The 20,038-nt window shown below is 39.3% G+C and overlaps 1 long non-coding RNA gene across 1 annotated transcript in view; it reads left to right on the top strand.

Moving 5' to 3' along the window:
- The first annotated feature begins 3,250 nt into the window (after positions 1–3,250).
- LOC114010223 (uncharacterized) overlaps positions 3,251–20,038 on the top strand; it is a 63,582-nt gene continuing 46,794 nt past the window's right edge. The window contains exons 1-2 of the long non-coding RNA XR_003551592.2: positions 3,251–3,476; positions 18,763–18,915. This is a non-coding gene — a long non-coding RNA (uncharacterized LOC114010223). The remainder of the gene's footprint in view (positions 3,477–18,762; positions 18,916–20,038) is intronic.

The raw sequence follows: 20,038 nt of genomic DNA, 5'->3' as shown, positions 1-20,038 counted from the left end.
ATCTTGCAAAAATTTACACATACAGTGAACTTTCATGCATCACATGAGGTCGAGAACAAAACTTTTAAAACTGAAACAAGAGTCCTCACAATTTTTGGACCAGTGTTACTAATGTGCATACTCTGTACTTGAGTAATGGTATAGCTAGTACCACTTGCATTAGATTTCAGATTGTATATATAGAGAGCTGTAAGAGTGTAGTGGGGCGAATATATCCTAGAAAAGATGTTAGTTGACCAATTTAGGCTTTTGTCCTTCAAGCTGATACAAAATAAATATGTGTACAGGGTCAATGACTGATCTCAAATTTCTTAACTATGTAATTTTAAGGAGTTTTAATTGATTTTAGCTTTATGGACTGATACCACACAAATTCAAGTTGCATTGCTCAGTTGGGATAGATTGCATAAGACAATAACCTCATTTGTTTTCCATGATTATGCAGGTAATGTTTTCTCACAGAAAATAAACATGATTGAAATGTTGTTTCTAATGCTCATGAAAATGGCTATGCATTGTTTCAATTTTTCAAGAAGAGCTGTATGTTGAAAAATTGAAAGTAATTGCAGAAGTATATTACACTGAGGGTTGATTTCTGGTGTGCTTTTGAAAACTGGTTTTCACATTTGGATGCTATTGTGAATATGTATGCATTCTAAAGCTACTTTTTGAGGGTTCTTTTTGTTGTTTTGTTGTTGTTGTTGTTGTGTTTTGGGTTTTTTCCTTTTCTTTTGATGAGCCGCTAAGGTAAGCAGTGGATAGCTAGCAGTGGGCTTACAGGATATACTTGGTGACAAAGTGATTTGTACCTTTGTAGCTGAATAAATTGGCTTGATATTTTTCCAGCACGATACATGGAGGATGGAAAAATCCCAACATGAATGTCACAGCTCAGGTGTTATACTGTGGTGCTGATAGATAGTAAAACACAGTCTTTCATTTACACAGTGAGCAAATGAAATACTGACAGCTTCCCCTGGCCGGTCCGTAGCCCACTCAAATACAGCAGGCATGAGGTAGCTGTGCAGTGTGCTGGCTGCCAGAGCTGCTGGGCTGCTTTAGCCCCTGTGTTACTTGGATTTAGGTTAACCTGGCTTTAAAAGCCTCTGGGACGCTGTCGTGACAACAGACAGGGATTAATGGGATACAGGAGTCCAGGCTTGTTTCTGTCAAGGAGGTTGGGTGGGCAGTGAAGTGGCAGAGGCAGCTGCCAGTAGTTTTGCCATTTCTGCGCTGTGTGAGTCTCCAGGTATCTCACAGGGGCTTAGTAACCCTTCCCCCCCTCCACCCCCCTTGTGTTGTCCCACTGCTACAGGGACACTGTAGCAAAGGTCCACTGAATATGGAATCACACAACATCGTCTTTGCAAAGCTGTCTTTTCAAGAACTTTGAGCTTGGATTCAATGTGACTGCAATTATTTGCAGTATTTTTGTTTCCCTTTTACAGCTTTTACAATGAAAGAAAGAAACCCAAAGTGTTTACACACCTGTCTCGTGTTTTTGGGTACAGATGGCACTCACAGACTCGCTCCTTGTCTACAGTAGATTTTGGCAATGACCAACGTTGAAAGCCTGGGGAGGTCTCAGCACTCCACTGTCGTGTGTCTGCAGAGGTTCAGGTCTGCCAGTCCATGTCCTCCTGGATGGACTCGTGGAGGCACTGGGCTTCTCTGCATGTGCTGCACTACCCGTGACGTAGGCAAGTGCCTCTTGGCTTCCAAGCTGCTTTGAGAGCAGGTGGCCAGAGATGTGGGCCACCACTGTCCTGGCATTCCTTGCAGCCTGTTGCTAGTTGTCTTCACTCTCAGAAAGGGTCAGGATGGAGGATACTAACTGGATGACTTGGTTTTGTGCCAGCAGCATCTTGCTTCTGCTGTCTTTCCTGAGGAGACCTTTGGTTTCCCATCTGTTGTATTGCGGTTGTGTCGTTTTCACAAGATGTGGGAAGTGATGTGTGACCTGAGGAACGGGAGCAGGGCACAAGCTCCACAGTTTGTCCTGGCAGACTGAGTCCTGCAGACTGTGGCTTGGGCAACTTGTGGATGGTATTTCCACTGAAAATTCCAATGAAGAATGAATTTATAGAATGAGTTCAGAAGTGTTCTTCACAAGACTGTGTTATCACTGCAGTGATAACACTACCCGTACCAGGTTTATGTGTGCTAGTTCAGTTGACCACAGCGGTGTCATAGTGAAATAGCTCCTGAGTACTTACTCATGTCCTCTGATGTGTTTACAACCTGTTCTTAGCGCCATGCTGCCATGGTGACAGGGGTCGTCTTCCTGAGCTAACTGATTTAAGGCCATCACTGGATAGGTACTAATTTAATCCTGATTAACCAACATTAAATGCTGCATACGTAGAGAGTTAAATAAATTATATGAGGGCTATCTATAATCATGTATTAATGTAAGTGCATTCTACTTGCAGGTCAGCAGCTACAGCTTTTATTCTTTTCATCTACTGTTCATCACTGGCATGTAGCAGAATACATAGACCATAACCTATTCTTGTATGATAATGATGTATGGAGAAATATATGTTTCTCCATACCAACAGCAGGGTTTCATGACTTTAAATACTTATAGTAGTAGGCATATGAAAACTGTTTCAGAATTCAAACAGAAATTGAGTGCAGTCATCTTTGGAAGGCACCAAAAAGCTGTCTATTCCTTGTCCTGTTTTTCAAAGGATTAATGTGTATTTACTAGGACTTTTGTCATGGTTTAAACCCAGCAGGCAACTAAGCACCACCCAGCTGCTCGCTCATTCCTTCCTGGTGGGATGGGGGGGAGAATCAGAAGTGTGTGAAAACTCATGGGTTGAGATAAAGACAGTTTAACAGGTAAAACAAAAGCTGTGTGCAGAAGCGAAGCAAGGCAAGGCATTCATTCACACGCCCCACGGGCAGGCAGGTGCTCAGCCACCCCCAGGACAGCCGGGCTGTGTCACTGGAGCAGTGGCTTGGGAAGAGAAACGCCGTCACTCTGAGTGTGTCCCACACACACCTCCTTCTTCCCCAGCTTTATATCCTGAGCGTGACACCACATGTTCTGGAACACCCCTTGTGCCAGCTGTGTCCAGCTGTCCCGGCTGTGCCCCCCCAGCTCCCTGTGCCCCCCAGCCTGCTCGCTGGGGGGTGAGAGGCAGAAGAGCCCTCGGCTCTGTGCCAGCGCTGCTCAGCAGCAAGGGAACATCCCAGTGTCACCAGCACTGCTTCCAGCACAAATCCAGAGCGCAGCCCCACACCAGCTACTGGGATGAAAATCAACTTTGCCCCAGCCAAAACCAGCATCTTTTATTTGAATCTGAACAACAACAAACTTAGCTTTAACGTTTTATTAATAAAGAGAATACTGTATAATTCTCTCAGTGTGTATCAGTAATAATTGAATTGTTCATATTTATATTGCAAAAAGATTTTTTTTTCCTTTGGTTTATCTAGGAAGAGCTGAGAAGAACCCAAATAGAAAGGTGAGGTTTATTACACTCTAAATTAAGCTTAAATGATTTATAGTCTCATATTTGTAGAACGGTGACTACGCTTTTTATCTAGAATTTTTATAGAGATTTTAAATAGAACATACTGATTTACAGCTAGCTGGTTGAAATACATTATTTTCAGGGTTTGTTGTAGTTGTTACACATTAACTAGTAGTGTGCTATCAGCTAAGTAAATGTTTGGCAACTGATCAGAACCTATAAATGAGGTCGTAACATAGGGAGAGGTCCCCAGAGGTACAATTCCTGTGTGTCTCAGTGAATTCTGTAGGTACTAAGCATCCTTGGCAGCTTGTAGGCACAGATCCAGTGGTGTGCTGGAGTGTATTTGTATATTTAAGCCAGTAAGTAGATCCATCAGCTTCACTAAGCCTGCTCGTCTGCTTAAAATTATGTACAGGAACAAATACTTTGCTGGGACAAGGTGTTGTGGAAAAAATATGTATTTGTTGGGAAAATTTCAGTATGACGAGGTGAAAGCTTGAAAAACATCTTTATCCAGTATGCTAAGTTGCAGCTTATTAATGTATGTGAGCAGCAACTGATTTCCTCTATGAAAAGTGTTGTTTTCTATCTGATTGCCACTCATGAAATCATAAATATATTCGATGTACGCGTGTTTTATCCTTGCCTAGAAATTCTCATTATAGCCGACGATGCATGCAGAACCATGAAAGTAATGATTTTAGGCTAATAGGCATGTTTCTTATGATGTCAGGCTTAATTGAAAGCCAGCTATTCAGCCCAGTATTTCAGAGGGAACAGTTTATATTCCCATCAGATTCTCCCTCTTCGTTTTGATATAATTTGGATTGATGGATTAACTACATTGCATTGGCCGCTAACTGGAATGGCATGGTAAGTAGAAATTCATGAAAGAAAAGTACTTTCTTTAACAAGGTAATTTATAGGAAACATATCTTCTGAAGTATTTAATTCTAAGTAAGGGAGAAGATCTCAAAGTCTTTGCAGTTTGCACTGGAAAACTGCTGAACAAATTTTTATTATTAGGCAAACTAGCAGAACTAAAAATGTGAGTTATTTGGACATTTGTATGAGGTGTGTCTCCTAGCGAGTGGTAGAGACCACTAAGAAATACTGGTATAAAACACAGAAAAGGAAAAGTATCTTCGTGAATTTTTTTTGAAATGTTATCAGTTTATTCAGATGTTCATTATCTCTTCTGTTATCAAACAGGAAATCCTGTCTTTACTTTACTGCCCCTGAAAGATAGTCTTATCAACTGACCATTCTTTGCATTTGACTCCCCAAAATTTCTTCCACTTCTGGTATCTCACAGAGGGATTAGCTTGGAAAGAGGCAGGTGGAGCCAGCCTGTGTTTAGCATCCGTACACACCACTGGATATTTTATTTGAGTGAAGACAGAAAAGATTGATCTCAACTCAATGAGGCTGAAAAAAGAAAAGTAGCCTGACTTTCAGTTTGTTCAGGATTCCACTTACAGAAAATATAATTGCTACTCAGAAGGGACCTTCCCTTCACTGATGTCAGACCCATATTTAGTAATATTATCAGCTTTATCATAATGATACACTAATGGTATTATTAGGTATACAAAACCTAAACCTGAAGTCAAACATCTTGCTCTGGAATTATTCTAGGAATGTGTTTTGGTTTTGTGTTGGGTTTTGAGTTTGGGTTTTTTGTTGATCTTTCATAAAGAAAAAAAAAAGCCCCTGTCTTCAGGGTAGGGTCCTTTTGTCATAGAATTTGTTAAAACTAAGATTTTATCTGTTGATGAAGATGCAGAAAGTGTTTTATTTTGTTTTAATCCAAACTTAAGAAAATTTCTGTCCACTTAAAAATGCTTTTTTCCCAACAAAATAATTTAAAAGAAAAATCCCAGCAACTTTTATTTCAATATGTAAGTATAATCCCACACACAGTACCAGCCATGGTGTAGTGCAGACCTCAAGGATAAGATGAAGCTAAATCCTTGTAATAATTTGATCAGGGTTTTTATGATAGTTTTCATATGTTTTGGTTGTTTGTAGCTCCCTTGTTCATATAGAAAGGCCAGCAAAAGCAGAAAATGAATCAAATGTGAGACAGATCATGTACTCATTGGCTGTCCCTTTAACTGAAGGAACGCGTAGAATCCTTAGGAGATTGTGATTTTTAACAATAAATGCACGGTCTATTTTATACTTGTAAGATTAAAAAGAATCTTCTGCAAGATGACGTGGTTTTTCGCCCATCAACTTGACATCTAAGATCCAGTTTGTTACAGATTGCAGATTTTCACAGCAAAGCTCTAATTCGTTTCTTGACACCCCCCGCCTGCCGCCCTGCCTGAAGGGATATATTCAGGCAGCTTCATAACTTTGCTTCTGCTTTCAGTTTATCCTGTAGGTGTTTCCAGGTGATTAAAGGAGACCCTTTGAAAACTGCATGCTCCTTTCTTTTCTGTTAAGCAATGGAAAGCACACCCCAATGCTGACAGACTGCTTTTGTCTCATTGACATCTATACATAATTTATACAACCTTATAAATCTTGGCTTTATGGGACTATGTGTCTTAGAAACAAGATGAAGAATGTCCCTTTCAGAATGGATTTTTTGATGCTGAGAGACAGTGATATTCTCTCCTTCTAACCACCCTTTGGTAAAATAGCATGGTTTAGCATTAATAGATTAATTGCCTGTATAGCAAACATCTTCATTTTCAAAGTCAGTGCAAGCTGACACCTGTGTTTTCTGGTATTAAAAAGAAGTGGTGTTTCATAGAAAAGAAATACGGAGAAAAAGCTTGGTAGGGTAATTATAAACAAAACCCTACTGTTTTTAACAGAGTAGGCTTTGAAAGGCCTTGACTGTGTTTATAGCTGTTATAGTAGTTATAGACAATTATCAATATAAAAAATATTAGACAATTATATCCCTTCTAAAAACATGTAAGAGTTTTTTGGAAACATTTACATTTCTTTGTATATTTTTAGGTTTGTGTAAAGGTAAAGAGTAGGTTCAATTCCTACTACTTTGGAACTATTCTTCCCCAAACTAGCTATAGTCTTTGAATTTTTATTTTGCTTAGATCAGTCTAACAGTCTTCCTGTATGGAGACAAAGGCTGTCCAAATAAAAATGTGGTTTTTGCTCTATTTTTGTGAAGAACTGAAAGAACTGAGGTATCCACTTGTTTTGGCATTCCACAGTCACTCCTCTGCCTAGAATTATCTTTGACAAAAGTGGGGGATCCCAGTGTTGCATACTGAGGAGAGTACCTCGGTTAATCAAACACAACTATTTTCAATTCAAAACGTGTACATTTATTTTTTGTTAAGAGAGATTTAACATTAGTATGTTAAATTGCCCTCTGAACATCTACCCGTTAACAAACATAGCAAAAGACCTTTCCAATACTCTTTTCTGAATCATCAAAAAGCTGCCAGAGGTGAGCTACACCCAAAAAAGTAAACCTAAGTGAAAATTTGATATTCCTGTGTAAATGGAAAGTTAAGAAGAAATAAAAACATTAAAGCAGATCATCTAACACACAAAACACATAAAAGCAGCAAGTCTTTTATTAAGGAAAAAACCACCCCAAACCTAATTAAGTAGTTAAGTTCTAATTCTCATTAAGATTTATTGAAAAAAAGGAGGCCTTTGATTTCTTTTTCTCAATCACTTTTTGAAAATAAGTTTGCTACAGTACTTCTTCAGTTTGTTTTAATTGCTCACACACAACCGGAGAATGTTAATTTGCTGTGATCCTTGTTTATGCATAGGAGCTGTGCTGACTTAATTTGTTTAGATCCTGCTGTAAATTGTCACTGCTCCTTTTTATAACAATAATGGATGATTTAATGTTTTCTCATAACACCTTATGGCTACTTATTTATGCACCTCCATGTATTTTGCACTTGTTTAGGCTTTGATTTGCTGGCCCTTGGCTATACAAACTCAGAAATTTGGGGTTTTTTGGAAGATGTAACAGATTTTGTAACAACTGTACCTCCTAACAGCACTGGCTCATCTAGTCCCTGCTCACCAGGGATTTTTTTTTTTTTATGCTGGGTCTGGAAGCCCCCTAGGCAGTGGGGGGGAGGTGATGGACCACTGTTAGTTACAGTGGCAGCAGAGCAGCCAGGCAGCCTGGGGGGGGGGGGGGGGGGGGGGCACCGCCTGGTGCTCTGTGCACCAGAAACAGCTGAAACCCACCACAAGCCACGGCACAACCACATCGCTGTCGTGGCTGGGGGTGATCCAGGGCACAATTTACAGGGAAAAGGATCTCTCATGAGATCAATCCATTCTTTGAGAAAAACTGATGACTTCTGAGGTGCACAAGAGCTGCTTCAGGGCTGAGATAGAAACCAAAGTGTTGTGTATCAGGAATGCAGCAGAGGCATTGTTTTTATAGTACTTTTATAGTTTTTATAGTACTTTGCATTTCCCCCATATGTTTTACCATCACCTAACAGTTTTGCATTTTAGCCTCTGTCCCACAAGAACTAAAGGTCTTAAACTCTCCACTTACTAATACTCCTTTTTGTTCTAAGTTTTCCAACTTTTTTTTTTATTCCCTTGGATCGCATAATTTATTAATATAATTAATATAAGCTTAAAGGAAATTGTACTCAACCTGTGGCTTCTGTTTCAAACCTGTCCTAAAGCTTGTCTGTTTCTCCCACTTAGAACTATCAGCCTAATAAAAGGTATCATCCTTTCCAAAATCCTAATCTTTTTCTAATATCAATGTAAGAAACAGTAGAGGGAAGAGACAGACAGTGAACTCATATCAGTAGTTTAAAAGGCAGTGACCAGCAGTCTGTTTATTCTGTTGATTCTCTACCTTCTCAATCAGTTTTGTATGAAAAAATGCAGTAAAACTAGATCGTTGTGTTTTGCAAATGACAGTTTGTTTCAAACAGCATGAGTTATAACTCTGAAAGCTCAAACAGTTTGTTTGGCATTTTCTAAAACAAACAGAAGCAAAAAGATGGAAAGTGGTTATCATTAGTTTTATGTATATTTAAAAAACACAGTGCCTGAATACATTCAGTGACCATCAGGGGCATGTTTACTCTGGTGTAGCAATTACAGAAGCCCTAGCAAAGACAGGTGAGGAGATTTTTATACTGTAATGAAACCTCATTCAGAACAAGAACTCATAGCGAGGTCAAACTTCCTGATGATATTAGCAGCTTAGTACTTCTCAGCTTAATATTTTATTACTGTGTATTGTAATATGGCTCCTAACTTTTCTAATTAGATGCATTGCTTATCTACAAGTAAATGAGATTACAGAGAGGCAGCTGCCAGGACTAGTGTGGCTGGATGCGGCCAAGGCACATGTGTCTGGCTGCCCAGGTTGACCTGGTTTAGCCACAGCTGGCAATGCCTGCCACGCGGCTGCTCACCCACTCTGCCCATCCCATGGGGGGAGGGGCAGGAGAGTCAGGAAAAAAGGTAAACCCCATGGGTTTAGATAGGAACCATTTAATAATTGAAAAAAAAATAGTAATAATAAAAATATTAATATATAGTAGTAATGAAAAGCGAGATGACAAAAAAAAAGAGCAATAAACCCCAAGGAAGACAGGTGACGCACAATGCAAACGCTCAGCACCTGCTGACCCATGCCCAGCCACTCCCCAAGCAGCGACTGGCAGCCCCCAGCCACCCCCGGTGATGGCTACAGATAGCCCTCTGGCTGGCTGGGGTCTGTCCTGGCTCTGCTCCCTCCCTGCTTCTTGTGCACCCCCTCCCCGGCAGGGCACGGGGAACTGAAGCCCTTGATTTAGAGTAAGCCCCGCTCAGCAACAACTAAACCAGCAGTGTGTCACCAACATCATTCTCATCCTGAATCCAAAAGACAGCACCGTACCAGCCGCTAGGAAAAGAAAATGAACGATATCCCAGCCAAAACCTGGACAATCCAGTTCATTGGGGGCTACTTACAACAGGCTTGAAGCGTCCTCAGGAAAAGAGGTAAGGGTGGTCAAATCTCCCTGGCTTCCAGATCACTGCATCCTCTCTCGAACAGATAGTATCTCTAATTTGTGTCTCTTGTTTTACTGGTTTTTTACACAAGGCACTCTCTTCTGTCTCATTTTTTCCCTCTTTTTTCAGTCCCCCCCCCCCCCCCCCCCCCCCCCCCCAGCCCCTTTCTAAACAGCTCCCTGACGGTGCTGTAACAGCTGGTGCTGGCTCTCCTTTTTTCCTCCGCACAACACAGGGCAGCACCCTGAACGCAGCAGAGCATGGGTTATACAGGCTCTGCTTTCAGGGTAATAAACCCTGCACACACCCGTGCCAACATGCTCCCGCGACTTGTAGTTCAGGAGCTTGCTTTATCAGATCGGGTTTGGGTGCTTCTGCGGGGTGTTCCACAGCACAGGGCAAACGTGCTTGTAGCTGCAGAGATCACATCCTACCCTGCAACCCTTTCCCAGCTGCTGCCAGTTTGCCCTGTCTCCTCCAGAACATCATGCTGAAGAGCATTGCGAGCCTTCGAATGTGGCTGCGCTTTATCACTAGGAAGGTATTTTCTATTGATGTCACTGTTTCTTTGTCTGTAGTGGAGCGATACTGATAAAAAGCTACACTGTCAATCAAAATAAAATACAGCAGTAAAATTTAGGCATTGGTAAATTTTAGCAGCATCTGCTGAACAGCTTTCCAAACAGCTCTTGCAAGATGGTTTCTAAGTACCTGAGATATTAAAAATTATGGGGAAAACTCCTATGTAAAGCAGCCCTGTAATCATTGCCCATTACCAACAGGTGAAATGCTTTCTCCAAAACTATTTTTCAAGAAGGGTAGGAATTTGTAGCTGTGTCGTGAGCTGTTCTATGTGTGATTGAGTGGATATTTTAAATTTTAGATTTTCTTTTTCAGTCTAAACATCTTTTTTTTTATGGTGGCTGGCAGATAAGAAAAAAAATTTTTGTGAGAACGAATTGTCTTTACAGTTGTCTGGACTTCAGGTTACACAAACTAGAAAATATATATATATATATTACTGCATTCTGTCTCTTCTATATTTTATGTCACTGGAGATGTGCCTGAAATGTTCTGGATGCTACTCTGCACAACTGATATGTATTGGAGAACACAGATTAATATAGAGGTACTTGAATCTGGTCAGTACAAAAGCAGGACAGAAGCTTGCCATCACAGGAATGGATATACAGTCTGAATTTCTTGAATCAAGTAGTTCTGAACTTTTTCACATGTGCTTGAGGAGTCAAAGAAATACTTATCAGTGACACATGAAAGAAAAGCATTTCTAATGTCAGTCTGAAATACATTATACATGAGTATAATGATTAGAATATTTTAAGGAGATGAAAAATGTTTAAACACACAGCTTTAGGCCATCTCTGAACTTTAGTGTGCTGCGAGTTGAATGATGCTGCAATGTCTTCCTGAGTGTATTAGCATCTTGAAATGGTGGTTCAGAGACCTCTTAACATCTTCGTTCCTAAGCTGTTAAGCTTTGGAACATCCCTGAAGGGCAGAACAGAAGTGGAACTGGCATTTCAAAATAAGCTGTGCCCATGTGCTCTGGAATAGCTGGGCATAACCAGAGTTACAGTCCAGCAGTGGTGGTCTTTAACACAGAAAGCTCATTTTTTCAGCTTGCGGTTTGCAAACAAAAGATGTTGGGAATGCTGAAAAACAAAGGACAGAAACAGTAGATGAACTGTATTAGGATCCTTTGGGAAGGGGAAGGACTTTGGCAGGACTGAGCTGTAGGGTCATCTTGTAGCACCCAGTTATGCTGGAGACAACTGATAAGCACTGACCCTCTCCGTGGTGGCAAGGTGAGCAGCACCACAGCGGGCTACGGAAGGTGTTGGAAAGGCTGGCTTATCACAGGCAGCCGGTTAGAGGTCCCCAGCCATAAAAAAAAGTCAACTGTAGAGAGAATATAGTCATTCTAATCTGTGAAACTACAATTCCAAGGCTATGCACACCAGAATAAGCTAGAGGATCAAGGGCAGAATTCTAGTTTGACCCATTTTTTTGTTACTGCTTGGTCATGAGTTACTACATTCTAATCACCCAGGTTACTGAAGACACTTGAGGCAAAACATGCTAATTTTTTTGTTTCCTTTTTTTATGGAGCACTGCAATTCTGTCTTAGATACCTCTTTATTATATTGTTAATAATTCCCATGAACAAGGCTTATATATATACTTTGTCAATATGTATGAAGACAATGTCTTTATTTGGAAATTCTTGATCTGCTAAAATTAGAAGTTACAGTTCAACATACTCAAAAATTTGGTTTGATGTCTTAAAAGCAACCCTTAAAATCTCATTAGGTTCACAAATCAATGCCCAGTTGAACTGAATTGTTGAAACTGGACATTGTTTAAAACAACTTTCTGTTCTTAGCAAAGGGAAGTCAGAACTTGGCTAAAAGTAAAATTTATACATTTTCAAAGGTATCTCACTCAAGCACTGAACTTGTTTTGTCACTGTAGGCAACCTACATCAGTTTTTGGTAACAGCCATTGTATTACAATTTTTTATATAATTTTTATATAATTGCATTTTCTTTATTTTGCAACCCACTGAACTTTTTTGGGGGATTGGTTTGTTGTTGTTTTTTTTTTTTTTTAATGTTCCATACAGGCAAGCCATTCGGGCAAAAGAACAGTAGCAGATGAAAGATAAGGATATATCAAAAAGAGTCTAAATGTGGGAAGAAATTTTCAGCCAAAAAAGTTAACCACTCAGAATCTAAGACTGCTGGAAACCACCATAATTTCAATACAGGTGCAATATTGTCATTGTCACTAGGGAACTGTCCAGCTCGTTTCAGTGAGCCATCATTGCTCCGTAAGGCTTTAAGGCATATATTCAAGGGCTGGTTGCTGAAGAGGGATCCATTTAAACACTTGCTTAACAGCTTTGCTGTATGAGAACTTCCAGTGTGAATCTGCAGGTACTGGTCTGGCCTCCTTTGCATGGTTTTGACCAGTCCTAATTCCATTAACTGGAAAAGCTGAGGAGGCATTGTATGATCTCGTCAAACAAGTGACACAGGTTCTTGGGGAAAACCCATTAAGGTCCATGCACCTTTCTGGTGGTCACCTTCCTATTTGGTAATGGTATGAGAAGCAGTGAGAGAGGAGCCTAAATTCAAAAAGTTGTATGGCAGGTTGCATGAGCCTTCACCGCTTTCTGAGGGAAGAGGGGGCTATTCGGTGTAACTGTCATCTACAGCCAGTTCAGCTAAGCAAATACACACCAACACTTTCAGCAGTGGGGCCACCTGTCACCAAAATGCCCTGAAATAATACTGCTTTTTAGATATCCACCTGAACAAAAGAAATACTTTAAAAGCAAACAACACATGAATATGAATTGCTCACAACAGGAGGCATGGACAACTTCTTTCCCAATAAAAGGACATCGATAAAGACACATACTGTAAGAAAACTAGTTGAGAAATGCCATTCTTATTCCCATTGCACTTTTTATGTCTTCTACCACTCAAAGTCTGTGGAAGATATTTGAGAGGAAGAAGAGAAGTGTAGTATGAATCCATGTTATGAATGCAAAAGATAAAGAAATTGATACTTTGATGAAAGGAGATACCTAAATCACCTGTAGACAGGTTTTTTGTTTGTTTTTTTTTTTTGCTAAAAACAGGGGGTGGGGGAAAAAAAGTAGAGAATTTGATGAGCTCTAAAGAATGAGGTCATGTTGTATGTTCTTCAAGCACTGAGCTTACTGTGCTATCAAAGAGCAGCGATGGATGCTAACATCTACATTGGGGTTTCCTGAGCATGCAGGAACATCAGTTGCCTTTTAACCAAGTGGGATATCATATCTCCTTCTTTCTCAGTTTTTGATAGTGATTTTTTTCTCTGTTAGAATTTCTTTTATCTTTTTTAGTGTTGCTGAGTTTGTGTTCTTGGACTTGCTGAGCTTGTTTTTGTTCATATGACAAAAAGAAGGCTATTTTGCTTGCCAGTTGTGCTTTCTTCAGTACTGATGGTGGCAAAAATAGTGGCACCACTGTCAAGGAAGTGTTATGCCTGGTTAAAACTTATGAAAAGCAAACCAAAGAAGCATAAAATTTTCCTGTTGCATGTGTTTATGAGAAACTATTTAGCCAAGAATGGTAGTACAAAAGCATTCATTGAAGACTTAAAAAAAAAAAAAAGTCTAAGAACCTAGAGAGGCAAAGAGCCAAGTTGGAAAGAAAAGGAAGTCTTAAACACCTGAGGGTCATTTAAGTGATGCAATGAAGAGAGGTAGTTCATGTACTAAATGATTAAAAGAGCTTCAATATAATGACTCCTTCTTTACTACAAGATCATGAGTAACTACTGATAAAAAGGATAAACAGTTGAGTAAAAAAACATTGTGTCCAAACCCTCTTTCTTGCTTGCTTTTCTGCTTTCTCTTAATCCTGTATTTTTTCCTTCCCTAATCCCTCTGTCCATAATTCTTTTTATATTTGCCTTTTAGTTCTGTAATTCCTCTCTACCTCATTTTGTCTCCAACTCTCATCCTCCTTCGAGACTCTGTTTTCCTAGCCATGCCCTTTTTTTCTTACCATTTTCCAAACTCAGTTTGAACATGCCAAGGCCACAGCAGCTACAGGGACAGCAGCTTATGCCACCTCCACTGACAGCTACAGGGTCCTGAAAGAAGTAAATCAAACCTCCACGTTTGTGCCAGTTTTGGCATGTGGCTGTGCAGATATTTTTACTTCATTTGGTGTTCATTCTTTAAGCTCATGTGTTATCATTCAAAGGTGAGCAGTGTTGTAACTGTCAGGTAGGAGGGGAGTTTAAAGAATGTTCAGGAAGAGCCAACTTCTGAAGTTTTTGTTTTGAAGTTAGGTCAGTCCTTGACTTTTTGCTTTTAAATCTATAACCAAAAAGTGTTTAAACTCAAAGATGATTTAAAATCAAATAAATTCTGGATGAAAGCCAGTTACTTAAATGTCAAGACATTTTCTTCTAACCCATAAATGAAACAGATATAATTTGTAACAATTTGAAATATTTTAATAATACAGTAGTTATAACCACTCTACAGCTCACGTTTGGTTGTTGTATTTTTGTGTAAAAAAACCAACCAACCAAAAAAAAAATTATCTGCACTCTTTCACTTTCAGTTTGGATTCTAAATGAGAGAGGCAGTGTTACTATCATTTAAGCTATACAATTAATGTAAACTCAAGGATGTAAAAAGTCTGAACGCTCTTCGGAGGCAGGGGCAGAAAACAGAAAAAGATGATGTAAAAATAGGAAAACATTTTCCTGATGTGTAGGCATCCTATCAGCATTGATAACGTGCAGCTGTGGCCTTGCCTCAGAGGTGTGGGTTGGTTGATATGGACAATGTGCAGCTGTAGCTCGTTCCTGCTAAGTGGTTAAATAGCCCTGAGGGTGGTGGGAGAGGGGGTTGGATGGAGGGGGTGTGGGGTGGTCTGACCTTTGGAGGAAGGAGAAACAGCTGGACAGCAGAATCTGACTGACAGTAAAAGCCTTGTTACAGCCTGATAGCTTGCTTGTGCTGCAATGCCTATGGAATTAATTCTTGCAGAAAGTTGGTGATTCATAGATGCTCCTAGGTGCTATGACCGGGTTTGAGATAGTTAGCTGTGAAAACTACGGCTACAAATGTATCTGACTGAAGGCTTCAGGTCTTAAAAGGGATTTCTGCATATGCAGGTGTAATTGGTTCAGCACTTTACGATGCTAACAGCGATATTCTGAAACAAGTGGTAATGAGTAATTTTAAGAAGTGCTTGATGCTTTCTAGCATGGTAAAAACATGTAGCATCGAAAAAACATATATTTGCTGTAGAGAAAGCTTTGTTTCAAATACCATGGTTAAGCAGAAAAATGGTCTCAAAATGATAAAACTTGCATACAATAATTAAAAGAATGGCAAGGTAATCCTTACTTCTTACTACAGGGTTCTAAAAAATACATTTGCAGGGATGGAGCGGTAATTAAAGGATGAGAAAATTATGTACAATTTCATAAATATTTTGGTAAAGTAAAATAAACATTTTGCATTAAATACATAACATACTTAAAAACACTGGTCTTTCATATCAGCTCTGGAAATAATGAAAATCTTAAATAATACATCCTTGTTGATTGCTTCCTCTTTGCAGAAGAAAGTCACGATTTTGTTTCTTTAAAACAATAGTATTTTTATTTTCTTGGTTTATACAGTTGTAAAACTTATGACTAGGAGTAATGGTTAATAATATAAAATGTTTACTGAAGCCTTATAAAGGCAATAAATTTGCAGGGTCATTCCCCAGTAAGGGGCAGTGATTGCACATCAAATGAAATGGTTGTCTATTCAGAACATTTGTTTGCTCAGATTTTAGCCATTAATCAAGCTTGGTTGAGAAGGTGTTTCAACGGTTTTTTGTGTTGACTATTGACATTAAAATGTGCATTCATATGTGATCTTTCTTCAGTAATCGTCTTAATATCAACCAAGGAATGCTGCATCTGAAAATTGCCTTTTCCACTTGTTCCTAGTCTTCAATAACAAGGCACAAAAGATGACAAAAATGACTGGTTTGCCCTACTTCATAATAGCTGGTCTCATCTTTTCTTCTCCTTCCAGCTACTGCAAAACAAGTGGAGACCTAAGATCACTGTCCTGTCCCCTGTATAACTATGTCTTTGTGCTAATTTTTAGCCTGTTTTCTAAAAGCTCAATGAATCTGTCAGTTGATGATGAATATGCCTGCAGCATTTCCAAACGAAGCCTGCAATTGTTGCAGTTGCAATACAAGGCTTTCTGGGTTTTTTCTGCTATTGTGCTTATTATATGTGGTATGTGCACTTTTAGTGCCATTCTTGTTGATTAACTGGGTGTTAAGGAGAGGAGGAGGAGGAGGAATAAGAGGTGGAAGGGGATGAGAATGAGGAAGAAGAGAAAGAGGAAGAGTAGGAGGTGGCAGGAAGAGAATTACTGGGTACCCAAAAGCACCTATCCATATCATAGACCTTTAATACCTTTGTAAATATGTTTTTCTTACCTTCACGTTCCTTGCCATAACTTGAAAGCAGACACCACAATACTGTTTCATTAACACTGTATTTTCATCTCTTTAGGCCTGGAGCAATAACGTCATAAAATTTATAACTGTTATTGTACTTCAGTTCTGCTAATCTTACTTAACAGGGCTGTAAATAACACCACTCGGATTCCCTTCAAAATAAAAAATGAAATTAAGAACAGAGAGGGAAAATCTGCAAATAACTCCTCCCAAGGCTGTGACCTCCTCCATCTGTCGAGAGCAGGGCAGGTTGATGAGGAGGTTTCATGATGGCTATGCCATCCTGAGTGGCTGCTCATTACATCAGCCTGTGGATGGGGCTCAGGCAGGTGCTGCTGTGATGGGCTGGCAGAGTCCCATGGGAGCTGTGCGCTATGTACCCATTGCTTCCCTGCTTCCCCAGGGTATCTGAGGAAAGCAGAGCAGGTGAACATCTTCCATCTCTCTAAGCATTTCTTTACGCCCCTCTCACCAGTGGATGTGCAGCTCTTCTGGAGCATTATAGTGTTCTGAAGACATAGTATTTCACTCCAAATAATCTTTTGCTTGAGAAAAAAATACGCGGAGGCATACAGCCAACAGTTGAACTGTGTTTTCATCAATTATAATTTCAATTATTACTTTGGGCTTGCATCCAAGTGTAAATTGCTAACATTTTATGCAGTTTTCACATTAATGAAGAGTTAAATGGTACATGTAATAAAACAGATAAAATTACGAATATGATAAGGACATTTATTTGATGTACAGTTCAAAACTTTCTATGCTTTTTTGTGGTATTATGGCCTTTACTACAGTCATCATCTCATTATAGAAATGAGCAAACATGGGTAGAAATAAAGACAATTTCTTGCCAACAAACCCTGCCACCCAGAAAAAAATGTCAGGTTTTGCATGCTTTTCTTATCAAGTTCATCTGTTTCACCCAGCTGAAGAGATCATACCTTTGGATCTGATATATTACTTCTTTGTAGAGCGCTCCTATGAAGAAGGTAATGGATAGATTAAAAAACAAATAGAAAAGATACATCAAAGAGTAATCTTAAAGACTAAATTCACAGTAACAGCCCAAAAGGAATATGCAAACAGACCTTTTAATCTTTCAGCATGACTTATACCAGGCCTAATTTGAACTCAATTCTTTAGAGTCAGAGTATGTGAAACAGAGTAAAATGTCAAATTTTAGGGCCGAGTACTTTGCCTGAATTCTAACAAAGCAGGTAAGCTTATTAAACTTCAAGTTTTTGTGCAGCTACACTATGTACATTCATGAAATCATAGACTGTCCAGCTGCCTGCTGAGCTTGGGGTTTATATCAGGAGTGGTCTTTTAAAGCGAATACCCCAATCATTCCCATTTACCGTGCTTTACTTCATGTCATGTGATGAAGCAGTATCAGAAATGGCAAACTGGATTATTTTTGAACTAATTATGAATCGAAGATAGTACAACAGATGAAGTCCAACTATTACTGTGCATTCAGTCCACAGAAGCTGGTGTCAACTAGTCTGAGTAAATGCACCTGAAACACACGTGGTGGATGTTGTGTTCTCGGCACTGGCTGGTTTGCTCTACGAGCCTTCTCTAGTGGGGCTGTGCTACTTGCTCACGCAGGTGTAACCACAGTCTTCTGAGTCTGAATTTTTTCAGTCTGGTTCTTGGGATTTAAGGATAAAAGTGGGAATATTTCCTCAGAGTCTTGGGCACCTCAAGAGTGAACCTGAGAGAAACATAGAAAACAAGAAGGAGCCTAGATACATTATAGAAAGGGACAAGAAAAGCCCAGAAAGGGTGTATACTTTTTTATTTTTACAGAATACCCATTTTATGATTGGTCTGCCTTGATGAACCTTAAAAAATTGTACAGTTTATGAAGTTCAAGATAATGACATGTGTGTTGCATAGCTTCAATGTCACTGTACTTTGAGGGTTAATAGGAAAGGAATGAGAATACGTCCTAAATTCTTTCATTTAAAAAAACAAGTGAATGCTACTTTTAGCACTTTAATATGAACTTTCTTTAGAATTTGTAAACATATAGTCCCATGAATTTACACCTGTCAATTATATTTTAATAAAAACAAGCTTTACATGTGTCATAGAAAACAAAGAAAAAGGCTATACTGCATAGCTAACTCTTCCAAATAACTCAGACTAACATACAGAGTTTGGTTCTGAACTGAATTACAGGTATACTATTTATGTCTAACCTCTTCCTTTTTTTGCAGCTTTTTCTTCTGTGTTCTATTGCAATGTCATCTTTGAAGATGTTATTGCTGGAATTAATTACTTCTCCATATGCCAGAGCACTAGCATCCTGAATTTGTTACATCAAAGGATATTGGCTGAGAAGACAAATAATTAAATGACCCGTAACACAGGTAAATGATACTCTCGGGATCAAAGGGCTCCCCTATGAATACTGTGTGCTGCTCTGCTCTCCAGTCATAGAACGAGTCATTTGGTTGCAATGGCTGCAGTGAGGTAGCTTTTGTCATGCCTTCAAAGTGAGGGGTTTCCAAACAGGATCTTCCTGTTTGTTTTCCTTGTTTGCTAATTGTTCAGAAAATACTAAGATGAATGTAAGACTTGGTCAAATATCAAATCATACGACATGGGTACATCAGTACCCACAGGGGACTAGGCTGCTGAACCGCTTTCAAGTGAAAGAGGAGACGGTCACCAGTAGTCTGTTTTGGAAAGGGATGGAGTTAGGTGACTAAGAATTTTCTAGTGCAAGAAAATAGTATGCGAAAGGTAGCAACTTACCTTGAGCCAGGCTATTGTTTTTAGTCTTCTTTGAAAGTGAGTTAAGCTTCAGATGTAAAAGTCACTCCTCTTCTAGTACAAGAGTGCCCGTGTAGAGAGTTAGTGCAGAACAGCTGGTCAGGTGTGGCTTGGGCTGTAAGACCCTGGTTGCGTAGAAGTGCTGTGATGTGCCGCCTTCAAGTATGTTTTCCTAGGAATCATGGATGTGTCTGTCAGCACCTCTGCCCTTTCTTCCTTTACTCATTCCTCATTTTTTTAATATAAACATCTTGTTCAGCTGTCAAGGTTAGTACTTTACATATCATTAGCTTTGAACTAAGTTGGATATTTCACTGTGGTGCAAATAAATCATGAAACTAAAAATCTGCATGAGTATTAGAAAGCAGAAATAATATTTGTGCTGTGAAGCAGTCATTTTTCATGTTATAGCTGCTTTGATTATGATGGATAGGAGCTTCTCTCCTTCAGCAAAATAATTTGAAATATATATGTGTGTATGATATAATATTCTGAAGAAGAATAAATTAAAGGTATTGTGTTTGTCTGGAAGTTGATGACTGGATCACCAGCTAGTATAAATTTTCATACTGCTATTGAGAGTCAGAGATATTACTAAATGGCTCGGTACTGAGAATCAAAACCTGAAAATGTTGGCTGAAAATATAAAAATATTTCCGTAAAAAATAAAACAGAAATTATAGCTGCAAGAATTTTGGGAAGATTTATTAAGTACTG

The sequence above is a fragment of the Falco peregrinus genome, chromosome 2 (genome assembly GCF_023634155.1).
Source record: "Falco peregrinus isolate bFalPer1 chromosome 2, bFalPer1.pri, whole genome shotgun sequence".
Taxonomy (NCBI): domain Eukaryota; kingdom Metazoa; phylum Chordata; class Aves; order Falconiformes; family Falconidae; genus Falco; species Falco peregrinus.
Note: the sequence above shows the minus strand (reverse complement) of the source record. Positions and strands in the feature narration are given on the sequence as shown.